The sequence below is a fragment of the Lipotes vexillifer genome, unplaced genomic scaffold, assembly GCF_000442215.2.
Source record: "Lipotes vexillifer unplaced genomic scaffold, Lipotes_vexillifer_v1.1 scaffold1008, whole genome shotgun sequence".
Taxonomy (NCBI): domain Eukaryota; kingdom Metazoa; phylum Chordata; class Mammalia; order Artiodactyla; family Lipotidae; genus Lipotes; species Lipotes vexillifer.
In genome coordinates this window covers 4,109,063-4,121,560 of record NW_006772616.1, presented here as the reverse complement: position 1 = coordinate 4,121,560, position 12,498 = coordinate 4,109,063, and the positions used below count along the sequence as shown (strand labels likewise).

At 42.4% G+C, this 12,498-nt stretch overlaps 1 pseudogene; it reads left to right on the top strand.

Annotated features, from left to right (window-relative positions):
* LOC103080730 (S-phase kinase-associated protein 1 pseudogene) overlaps positions 1 to 7,563 on the top strand; it is a 21,106-nt pseudogene extending 13,543 nt beyond the window's left edge.
* Positions 7,564 to 12,498: the final 4,935 nt, after the last annotated feature.

Sequence of the window (12,498 nt, the reverse complement as noted above, 5' to 3'; positions counted from 1 at the left end):
CAGGAATGTACCAAGGGCCAGGGGGTGGGGGGGTGGGAGGTGTGATCCTCCCCAAGTACAGGAAATAAGGAAGAGCACTGACTGTAGAGAATTTTAAAACAAACAATAATACTGCCTAGAAATCAGGCTCCATTTATTGTCACCACGAGCTAGCAATGCAAGAAACCAGGATTGGAACCTGCCACGTCAAAGAAAATTTCTTAACCCTCTGAACCCAACTGCCTCGCCTGTCAAAACATGATGCCATCATTGGCCTCAGAGAAGGCTGCAAGGATTCTGAGTAAATATATTTTAAGTACTCATGCCAGCACTCGGCACACGGTAAATGGTCAATAAACGATGGATACATGCTACTGTTATTATTTGAACAAAGATTGTCACCAAAAGACCGGAAGAAGATAAATGGGCAGCATAGGATAAAGATTACTCATGTGACAAAGGATGTCAAATAAATGTCATTTAGCTACAAGACAGCACGTGGTGGCTATTGGCATGGTAAATATCAAATTACAGCAGTCACAACAGAGAGAACAATCTACCTCTCTAGTGCGTCATGTGGGTATTGATTAATAAGATCCCCACAGGAAGGTTTGTGTTTTCACCCAGACAAGAGCCAGCTGAGGAAAGAAATGACGGGGGAGGAGGAAGGAAGAGGCAGAGAGAAATTTCTTTCACTGATCCCCCAAATCGGATCCCATAACCTCCAAGAGGATTAGGAGAGAGAACCAGTAGAAAAGAGCCCACAACAGAATTGGTGCGAAGCCTGTGAAATATCTCCAGCAATCCCACAGTGACGGAACTGTGGTTGCCAAGGGGGAGGGGGTGGGGGAGGGATGGAGTGGGAGCTTGGGATTAGCAGATGTAAACTGTTATATATAGAACGGATAAACAACAAGGTCCTACTGTATAGCACAGGGAACTGTATTCAATATCCTGGGATAGGGACTTCCCTGGTGTTCCAACAGTTAAGACTCCACACTCCCAATGCAGGGGGCACAGGTTGAATCCCTGTTCAGGGAACAAGATCCCGCATGCCGCAACTAAGGGCCCACATGCCGCAACTAAGGATCCCGCATGCGGCAATGAAGATCCCACATGCCGCAACTAAGACCTGGCATGGCCAAATAAATAAATAAGTAAATAAATATATTTCTTTAAATCCTGGGATAAACCATAATGGAAAAGAATATGAAAAAGAATACGTATATATATAACTGAGTCACTTTGCTGTACAGCAGAAATTAACACAACATTGTAAATCAATTATACTTCAGTAAAATAAAATTAAAAAAAAAATAAATAACCCCACAGTGTAGTCTCTCTCCTCTTAGGACATGCTCCAAAAGACAAGACAAAACGTGGTCACGTAGGTCAGAGGTTTTTAATAAATTTCTAAGAGCGAGCACTGTAAAATTTAAACTCCTCTTAACAAAATCTAGACTTAGAAGACAGAAAGTCAACTCTGCCAAAATATTAACTGAGTTACATCGGGGTAGTACAATGGGCGATTTTTATTTTCTCCTTTGTACTTTTTAAATCCTTGAAAAATTGAAACTACGTCACTTTTTGAATCAAAACTTAAATCTCAATTTTTGTACTAATAAGTGATATATAAGAATTACCTAGGACCCCAGGGGTCCTCTTAGGTTAGATATGGTGGACCCTTTTTTTTTTTTTTTCAAAGAGGAAAATGTTGGGGTTTTTTTTTTCAAAGAGGAAAATGGGTCAGTTTCTTAAGATCCTAAATTGAAGTAGATGAAGAAAATGTTTTGGTTTTGTGACTAGCTCATTTGAAAATAAACGACACATTATGGAACACTGAGGGTTTAAAAATGGAGGTGGGGATGCAAAGGAGCAAAATATAGGACAAAGGAGATGCCTCATATTATCAGAAATAAAAGCTAAACCCCAATTAAAGTGATAAATCTTTAATCAAATAACACTGTAGACATAGGTCCAACCAAAATCTTGTTATAAGACGCTTATAAATTAAGTTTTTGGAGCTGGGGGCACAATCTTTCTTCAGACCTGGGCTGCAGACTCCCTATCTTAATTCAAACCAGAGCTGTGAAAAAAAAGGTAGAGATACAGTTATGTACTCAATTTATAAGCTTTTTCAAATAACTGCCATTTTCTAGAACGATCTCTGGGCTGCTATAATCCAAAGACCATAACGCATTGGATGGCCAAGAAGGTGGGGAAAATGCCTTCTGTGTATAAACAGGTTTTCAGATTTTTAACTTGAAATTTGGGCCCATCTGATGAGGGACTGAGTAAAATTAAATACTTTTATGTAATGGGGGAAAAAAAATACAAGGAATAACTTCAAGGGGAATGTTTAACCCACCAAAAGAAACCAATGTGCTCAAAACATGGTCCATTCCTGTGATTCTTATCAATAAAGGACTCCTAGACTCCACCCAAACCTGCTGAATCAATTCTTGGGGAAGAGCTCCGAAATCTTCATTTTACCTGGTCTTCCAAGCAGTTCTTAGACACACTCTAGCTTGAAAACCTCTGATTTGTAAATATTAGGAGGGCAATAATTCAACAGCTCATTCAAGATCTACTAAATAACTCTTCATCCACTTATTTGACGTACTGACCCTACCACCTCTCTGAGATTATTTTCTGATTGGCCTTTTGCTAACCAGGCAAAGGCCACTCTGCATCAGCAGTAAGTGACAGCTTCTCAAACCAAGTGAATTTCTTAAAGCCACACACACGATAAGAACCCACGATACTCTTCCTGGTACACTGCAACTACTCGCCTGGGGTCATAGATTCCTCTCCGGGTGTCCTCCTAAATTCAAGGACCTTTTGTGTTGAGGAATTAAATGTCTCTGACATACAGGGAGAAATTAATTAGCACCTACCAAATGAACAACTATTTCATTCCCTGCATGAATTTATATTTTGCGTTTGTCACAGCCCAAAAAACACGGAGAAAATCTCTGTAAAAATTAGTTACACTCTACGGTTTCTGGTGGAGCTGCAGAGATTACCGCTTGGGCTGTTATTTGCAGTATTTACGTTTTCTTTTTTTCTTTCTTTTACTGAATTATCAAGTGGAAATCCAATTGTTCCTAATGGCACTCACTCTGTGTGTTTCCCATTCCCGTATATGAGAAAGGGTTTATTATCCATTTGTAGTAATTAAGACACTGATGTTATATAGACCCATAAAATTCATTAAGCCAGTAAAGAGCTTTTCATCAAAATCACTAGCTAAATATTTATTTAAAAATAAAAACTAAATTAAAATTAAGAACTCCCATGACCAAAAAAAAAAAATGCTTTCAGAGAGTTTGGAAAGCAGTGGTGGGCATCCCTTACAGTTTTAAAGTACATAACTATATTTTCTTACAGAGTAGAAACAGCCCTAACCAGCAATCAATCATGGCTAGCTATAAAGAAATGAAGTAATTAACCATAAGGAAATAATTCAGCAAGATGCCAACAGTTTAATAACATTTAAGTATTTGCACTTAAGCATTATTGTTTCTAAATGGCTTCATAATTGTTTTAGATTTGCAAAAGGTGCTAACACGTGAACAAAAGAAAGAGAAAAACAAGATGGATCTGGTAGGCCGGATGTGTCATTAAATACAAGAACGAGGTCTGCATGTCCTGGGTGGAATACAGAAGACAGGCTCTTTACAGAGCTTGTCCGTACCGTGCAAACTCAACAGCCCTCAGAAGCTTACGCACTTCCCCAGCCAGGGGAAAAAGGAGGAAATCCAACAAATATCTTTGATGAAGAGAAAAATTTCATGTTGCCATCTTCCTGTCACGAGGGAAGTGCATTAAGAAAGCCAGAGGTGAGAAAGCAAACACGTTGATTGGAATGTGTAAGAACTTCTGCTGTGTGGCTAGGGGATAAAGCTTTAATTAGAAAGTCCTTTACTTTATATTTGAGGCACTACAAAAAGAGCCAAGAAGAAAGCTGTGGTTGTCCATTAGCAAAGGCTTCTGCCCGCAGTGGAGGCTTTCTGTATTTCTATCCTCAACCACGAGAAGGAACAGGTTCTGTTTCCATTTTCCATCGAACACCGGAAGAGTGGTTCTCTCCCAGGACTCCAAGGAGAGCTTCTCAGGGTGCCATGAGCTCTCTATAAACCTCCTATTTTAGTCTCCTACCTTCATTTCGACGAAATCTTTAAAAATATCTGAAGGATTGAGAACTGTCATAGGGTTCTCCTTGGCAATCATGTGTATATTGGTACCAATTAGCATAACTTCCATGGAAACGAGTTAATGAGAGAAACGATAGTGGTAGACTTGAGATGAAAATTATATTGATGCCAAGTAAAAGCCAACAAGACCCCGCTGTGTGCCCTAGGAGGAGAGGTGTCCTGGGAGCTTGAGCAGAGAGGCGTCTGGAGAGAAGGGAGTTGCCTGGTTTACGGATGGACATCCACCAAATTCACACGCAACCAGCGCCCAGCAGTCAGGACCACCTCGTACTGTGTGAGCAGCAGTTTAATTTCAGCAAAACAACAGCATCCTTCACTTACAATTAACATTGTTAATTTAAATGTCGTTGGTTATATAGTTTTATTCCTATGTGATTTGTAAATTTGTGTTGATTTTATACTTGTATAGCAGACGTGAGAGTTAACGCCTAGAGTGTGGTTTCTCAGCCTGGGCACTACTGACATTCGGGGTGGATAAGTCTCTGTTGTGGGCCGTCCTGTGCACTGTAGGATGTATAGCAGCATCCCTGGTCTCTACTCACTAGACGCCAGTAGCATCCTCCCTTAATTGCAGCCAAAAATCTGTCCAGACATTCCTGAAGGACAAAATGGTCCCTAGTTGAGAAACCAGCTGACCTGGTGTCTGAGTCAGGGTCCAAGCAGGAAAGAGAGGACGCACTTAGATTGGATAATGCAAGGGGAGTTTAATATGGAAACTGTTAATAAAAGTGTGGGGAGGGAGTAGGGGAAGACATTTACCAACGGACTAAAGGGACAAAATAAGACAGCAGCACATTGTAGGAGAGGGGAGGGGCTGGGGTTGAGGGGAAAGAGATGCTCAGCTAGGCCCCAGCTGTTCCAGCCATCCCAGCCCAGGTGCCAGCCAGGAGGAGAGAATCCAGGTTGACATCCAGCCCAGATAAGGCTCCAGGTGCCTCCAGCCCCAGCTGTCATCAGGCGGCAACGACACAAAAAGCTCCAAGTGACAATTGCCCACCTGAGTCAGTCCAACCACAGACCCATGAGAAATATCGATAGTAATATGCTGCTTTCTAACCCAGTAAATTTTAGGGTGGGTTATGCAGCAATAGGTAACCGGACTACAAATAATCAAAATGTTAATCAACAGTTCCTAGGGTATATATTGAAGTTAATAAACACACACACACACACACACACACACACACACACACACACACACACACCACACACCACCATCCACAATGAAATATTTTTAGAAAATTGCAGACAATATAACCACCCTGCCATATTCTCAATTTCTGAGTTTGAACCCATTTGGTTCCTTCTGTCTGCTACACTTTCAGGATCTGGAAAGGTGTGATGCTAATTAGTTAGGACCACAAACCATCCACAGGGGCCACATGTCTTCTCCCACGGGGCACTGGAGTGTCTGCCAGGTGTACAGGTGCGTTCCAAGTGTTGAAAGTGCCCATGGGGAACCGATGGGAGAACGTCTCTTTATCTCCTTTATGTTCAACTCTGTTAAAGGGATACCCAAGAGTTTGTAGAGAAACTGTTCCTTTTTTACTTGTTGCTCTACTCTCCGAGAGTACAGAGAGAATCCAGTGAGGGCTGGATGCAGAGAGAAATCCAGATGGCAGACTTCACACCGTTATCTGACAGCGGAGCTTCCTCTAACAGGGTCGGGCTCTCCAGATCTGGCTCCTTGTTTCATCAGGATGAATTATCCCCCAGGAAGGGCCTCAGTCCTCATGCAGATTGGCTTCCCAGGGTGCCCACTCCATCAGCAGAGACATGGCCAGAGTTTGTGAATTCCTTAGACTCATCTAGAAGCCCCATTCGGGATAAATGAAATGGTGAAGAATCCTGACAATCTAACAGATTAATCATTGTAACAGAATGACCCAGGAGTCTGAATTTAGTTTTTTAGCAAGAAGCTGACAGCTGCTTCTCTGCAGAGCAAGGTTAGCAGCTCAAATGGCTCCAGGAGGGGGTGGTATTCAAAATAGTGAATATTTAACAACTGGCACTACCTGGGCACCCATGGGTTCAGAACAGTCCCCGTCAGCATCTATCAGCCCTGCCCACATGGCCCAGCAGGTGAAAGGAAGGTGTGGGCACAGGGGGCTTTGGGAGAGGAAAGCTCGTGCTTGCCGTGCAGGGGAAGCTGCTGTCAGCTCCAGATAACGGCAGATGTGGGAATATAAGCCATCTGTTTTCAGATACACAGATTTTTCCCAGAGAGACTACAATCGATCCCTTTATGAAATTTAAATATTGACAACTTGTTTGAAATTTTCCAAAAAAAACCTCTTTACAGGCCAAACCAAAAAAAGAAATGAATGTGTATGACCTCGCTGTGTCAGTTCTTCACTGCTGCTCCAAAGGCAGAGCCAGACAGTACCTTGGAGCACACTGTCATTATTTCCTATGTAGGGTAACATTAAGTAGCCGCTTCATAAGCGGCCAGACCCCTAGGCTTTCACACTTTGAGGGGATGAAACTATTGGTCCCTTATTTTTTTAGGTAATTAAAAAATAAATTTTATTCCAAGCAGAGTTGTACAACAAAGGAAGTAATATATGATAAGATGCATGACATAATAAAGAGAAAAACTGTGAATGACATTTAAATTTCCCAGTAAGAAAACAAAGATATTGATGTAACCAAAAGGTATAATTTAACTGAATTGCCAGGCTAGGGAGACTGGAAGTGTGTACATGAGCGTGTGTATGTATGTGGAAGGAGAGACGAAGGACAGAGTTAAAAAGTTAAATCCGAGGCAGACGTCGCGCCGCTCCGCAGTGTTGCCCTTGTTCTCCGCTTTTCTGTTCTTCTTTTCGCAGACGCCGCCCTGCTCTCATCGGCCTCCGGCCCGCCATCTCCTTGAGTCCTAACACCACGCCTTCAACTGAGTTGCAGAGTTCTGATGGGGAGATATTTAAAGTTGATGCTGAAGTCGCGAAACAATCTGTGACTATTAAGACCGTGTTGAAATATTAGGGAGTGGGTGATGATGATCCAGTCCCCGTGCCAAATGTTAACGCAGCGATATTAAAAGAGGTCGTTCAGTGGCGCACCCACCCCAGGGATGATCCTCCCTCTCCTCAGGATGGTGAGGACAAAGAAAAGCGAACAGATGACATCCCTGTTTGGGATCAAGAATTCCTGAAAGTTGACCAAGGAACACTTTTTGAGCTTATAACTGGCAGCAAACTACTTAGACATCAAAGGTTTGCTTGACGTTACCTGCAAGACTGTTGCCAATATGATCAAGGGGAAAACTCCTGAGGAGATCAGAAAGACATTCAATATCAAAAATGATTTTATTGAAGAAGCAGGAGCCCAGGTATGCAAAGAGAACCAGTGGTGTGAGGAGAAGTGAAATTTTGTGTCTGACGCTGTAACACTGTGAGGACTGTTCCAAATACTAGTTGCACTGCTTTGTTTATAATTGTTAATATCAGAAAAACGGTCCACAAATGCAGCAGCAAATCAGTTGTATTAGCAGAAGGTCATCCTCGTTGCATGTGTAGTTTCAGCACAGACTGCAAACTCATGGCTCAGTTTCTTCTAGTATGATCAAAAGTTCTTTTTTCTTTGCTCTGAATAAAATTGAACTGGGGGTTCTCTATAGAAAGTGGTATTTGGGGCTTTCCCTCTCTTTGTAAAGCAATTTCTGCCTAGTTTATTGTCCAGTTAACTTTACTTTAGTGACTTTTAAAAGCTAGCCCTGTAAATAAAACAACTTGCAAAAAAAATGAGTTAAATCCTCATCTTCTCTCTCTCTTTTGTTTTTAATTGGTCCTTTAAGTTAGCAAAGCTGTCCCCTCCCCCTTGCTGTGAAGACCTCTAGAATAGGAAAAGTCAAATTAGCATCAAGTTCCAGGACCTTCCTGGGTAAAAATATTAAGGACATCTGCTTCCCCCAAATCAAACGTTTTAGAAAAACATCAGGGGGACTGAGATGAGATGCCAAATAAGTCCTCCAAAGACAGCTTCAAAAAGGTGGGAGAAGTCTAGGCTGCACTCCACACTCTACCAAGAGCTGGCTACCCTCCCATGGTGTTTGTGCTTTGGGGATGGGTAACTGATCATGTGATGGGAACTCTAGAAATAGGAACATGGCAGCCTGGGCAGGGCCTGGACCAGCAAGGACATTATACACTAGTGGACAAGCTGTGTCCATTGAACTGTGAGCCTTCACTTTCAACTGTGACACCTTCCACACTGGCCACCAAAAGCAATAGCCATTGTGGGCTCATCACATTCTCCCCCTTCTCTCCCAGCCTGCTGTTTTGAGGTACAGTCTTTCAGATCCAGTAGACCCATGAGCTGGACCATCTTTGTGGGCCTGTGACACTTGCACTCACAGAGGACCCCATATGCTCAGCTTACCTGGTTCAATGCTCATCTTGAACTGCTTAACTTTTGAACAAGAGGTCTTGCATTTGTATTCTGCGTGAGCCTACAAATTTTGTAACTGGTCCTGCCCCCCGAGATTCTTGAATAATTGCAGGGAACACTTTTGAAAAGGCGGCCTCAAGAAAGTGATACAGTCACGGTACTCATGGTAGCTATGTTCTATAAAGTTGCCATGAACACTGACTTAATGAGTATTGAATGATGCTCCTAGGAGAAATACAGGGTTAGGTTCCTGTGAGCTTCTGATCACAACATTTTCATCAACCAATCAATGTGTTATGCGTGTTTCTGCTTAACGACACGTTAGTCAGAATATGCCATTGATTCATTAGCGTTGAACTTCTGCCAAAAGCACTATAACTCAGGCCTGAATGAAGCTTATCTAACACATATTTCCTCATAAGGCACCCTACAGCCTTCTTGCATTTAGGAAGACTAGACAACACTTTAGCACTAAGCAAGGGTGTTGTTTAAACAGTGAAATCACCCACCACCAACAACAACAAATGCAAGAACGCAAAAACTTGTCTCTGAATGACCCACGAGAAGGACACTTGTTTACAGTGTGAGAGCTACAACGAGGAGACAGAACATCACCTTGTTCCAGGTCATTTTGGTGGACCCCAGACCCTCATTTTTCACCACTCTGTGCATATTCAGAAATGACCGAAAGTGCTGTGTTCATTTGGGGGTTACCAGTAAATTTGAGCATGTAGGTAAATGTGCAAGCACACAATCCGTGAATAATGTGGAGGGACTGCACTATGCTTTTTTTTCAGTTTGCTGTATGAGAACCCAGCCAATTCGTGGGAAAATAGGACCGTATTAGGATACCAAACTGATAACATATGTCCAAGCACTCAGACTACTAATAACAATAATAACAATACTGCATATACAGTTGACCCTTGAACAACGTGAGGGTTAGGGTCTCAAACCCTCCACCAGTTGAAAATCCACATATAATTTAGTGTGGGTCCTCCATGTCTGCGAATTCAACCAACCACAGATCATACAGTACTGTAGTATATTTACCATTGAAAAAAAATCCACGTCAGTGGACCCATGCAGTTCAAACCCATGTTGTTCAACAGTCAACTGTACTTATACAGCACATACAATGTCGCTTGAACTGCTCTAAGCACTTCACATATAGTAACTCATTCAAGCAGCACAACAGCCCAAAGAGGTGGTACAAGGTCTGTAATTTACTCTAAAATGCTCCCGCATAAGTATGTTCTAGCTAGTCGAAGCTCTAACACGAAAGGCCAATGCATTGCTCTAATAAAAAAATCTGTACGTCAGAATGATTAACTGATGTCATATCAGAAGGACCACACTCCAGAGGCAGCTACTACAAAGTTTCTGTTATCTGTATTTCCATCAGCACTCAAGGTTGGGTTAATCAGCATGATGAATGTCAGAAACAGACTCTTACTGGCGAAATTAATGGCTTGCTAAACAGCATAATAAATGTTCAAGGAAGACTCTTGACAGGCAACATTAAGGTACTCTGGCTAACATATTTTTAGGATATCTCCCCCCTTCAACAAGGTATAAGAATCTACCAAGATCTGTAACCTGCATCCTTGGGAATGGTACCCAAATCTCAATCCCTAAATGGTCCTCTGTTTGTCCACTGTTATGGGATTTGCACGATGCTACCTGTCAGAGCACCTCAGGTCAACCTTGCATGAAAGGTGCAAGCCAGAACAGCTAAAAATTGCAGAGCACGTCTCACACTCACAAAAAAAAAAGGATATGCATGTTTTCTGTTCACTTGTTACTGTTTGACTAACAAATGCCTGTGTATGTGACGAAATTTTGTCTGAGTTCATTTTGTTATACAGTAAACCCTGATAAAGATACTATGGGAGAGTAGCTACAGCCCTCACCCCCTCCAGCTTCTTCAGTGGGTCTCATTATTTGTAGATGAGGATGCTATGTCCCCAGGTCTACTAAAAGTTAGAGCCAGGACCTGCTCCCAGGCAGAGCTGGGCAGAATCTGTACTCTTAATCATTACACTGTACAGCCACTCCACCTAAAAGCAATACGTAACCTAAATCCACTGCTGCTTAGATTAATTTGACATAATCATGTAAGATACAGAGCCCCAAAAGTAGGTACATTTGCAGAAAAGGGAGAAAAAAGAGTCTTAGAGAAGAAAGACAAAGGCCCCTACATGTAGAATCACAGAAACACTGCCATTAAAAGAACAGATGGGGGGAGTGTATAGCATTGACAATCTGAATACAAGTGGCTCCCAGGAGTCAGGGAATTTTCTAAGATGCTAAACTCTCTGTAGCAGCATTATTGGAAAAGTCAGCATATACTCAAACTGTTTAAAAAATGTTTTATTATATAAAAAGTAGTTGGCGTCTATACAATCAAACAGGTTTGCTTTCATAAAAGTAACCAGCAGGGAATTTAAGAGCTATACAGGTTTAAAGCAATTCATTACTGTGTAGAACGAATCCATACATGTGGAGTATCCCGCATCCCTGGTTTCCACCTGCCACATTCCTTTAGAGGCCCCCGATCATTATGAGGCCCCCACCAATTCCCAAAATGTTTTCTGGAGACATCAATGCACTGGAATACAAGACAGGCAATACTGCAAGTGCAGGAGGATAAAAAGGGACTTCACTGTGAAGAAATGGATGCAGAACAGTTAACCATCCTGGTAAAGCTTGGCTATAAAATGTACAAGAAGACAGTAGCGTACAGTGAAATTTCCTCCCAAAATAAAGAAGATGAGCATATGTAGAACTGGAGACGTCGGTGAAGGAGAGAAACAGACAAGGTTGAACAGCCTGGGCTCTGGAGGGGTTCCTCTGGGGAGGATGAGACGTGGGCTCTACATGGTGCCATAGTTGGAGCACAGATGGTGGGGTGGCTTATGAACGCTGGAGAACCTCTCCCTCCATACTTCCCACAGAGTGTGTACACAATGAAGGGCCAAGGATGGGCTCCAGCTATGGCCTTTCCTCACCAACATGGGAGTCGTCACCTGGGTTGGTGCACCAGCCCTGACCCCCCAGGTGTCCCATTCCCACTCTGAGAAGCTGGGAGAAATCACCACTAACCAAGAGGATTCTATGCCATGGCTCAGCAAGGGTCTCCCCATGAGAAGACAGTGCCTGGAAGAGCTTTAGTCAACAAGAAGCTCCATTTCTCCCTAAGAAAACTGGAGGTAAATGACATCTCTTGAATTGAAGACGTGAACATTTAACGCAATCCACCTGAACAAACCTAGAAGTTCAGGCATTTTGGAAAGGAATAGTTTTAGCACTGTAGGCCATGCTGAGGCAATGCAGTTGACAGAAACACTACCCAGAATCTTGTATCAGCTTAAAGCTGACAAAATGACCTGACTAACGAGACCAACCTGGGTTTTGTCCAGAAAACCACAGGTGAGGAAAATGATCCGCTTTGTAGTTACAAACGGTGATGATGAAATCCCACATCTCACTGGCCGTTTGGAAAAACCTCTAATAACAAGGTAAAGATGATTTTCTCAACGTTTGGAAAGGATAAAATTTTCTATTTCCTGTGATGATTTGGGGGGTCTAATTTACAGGCCAGATGAGACTTAGCTCTCCTACTCTCCTCAAAAAACTTGTCTGGTACTGGTAATACATAATTCATTCTCTGGAGCATAAATAAGCTAAAGAAATGAAGAGATGAAGTTTGAAATAAAGGTTAATTGAAGAGAGGGAAAAAACAACTTGGACATGTTGAAGTGAAAGAGAAAACCGGCTAAGGCACTTTCTACCATACTGAATAAAAAAGCTGATCATTCCTAAGACCCATCATGTGCTAGTGTGATCGTTTAAAGGTACGGTCACAGGGCTTCCCTGGTGGCGCAGTGGTTGAGAGTCCGCCTGCCGATGC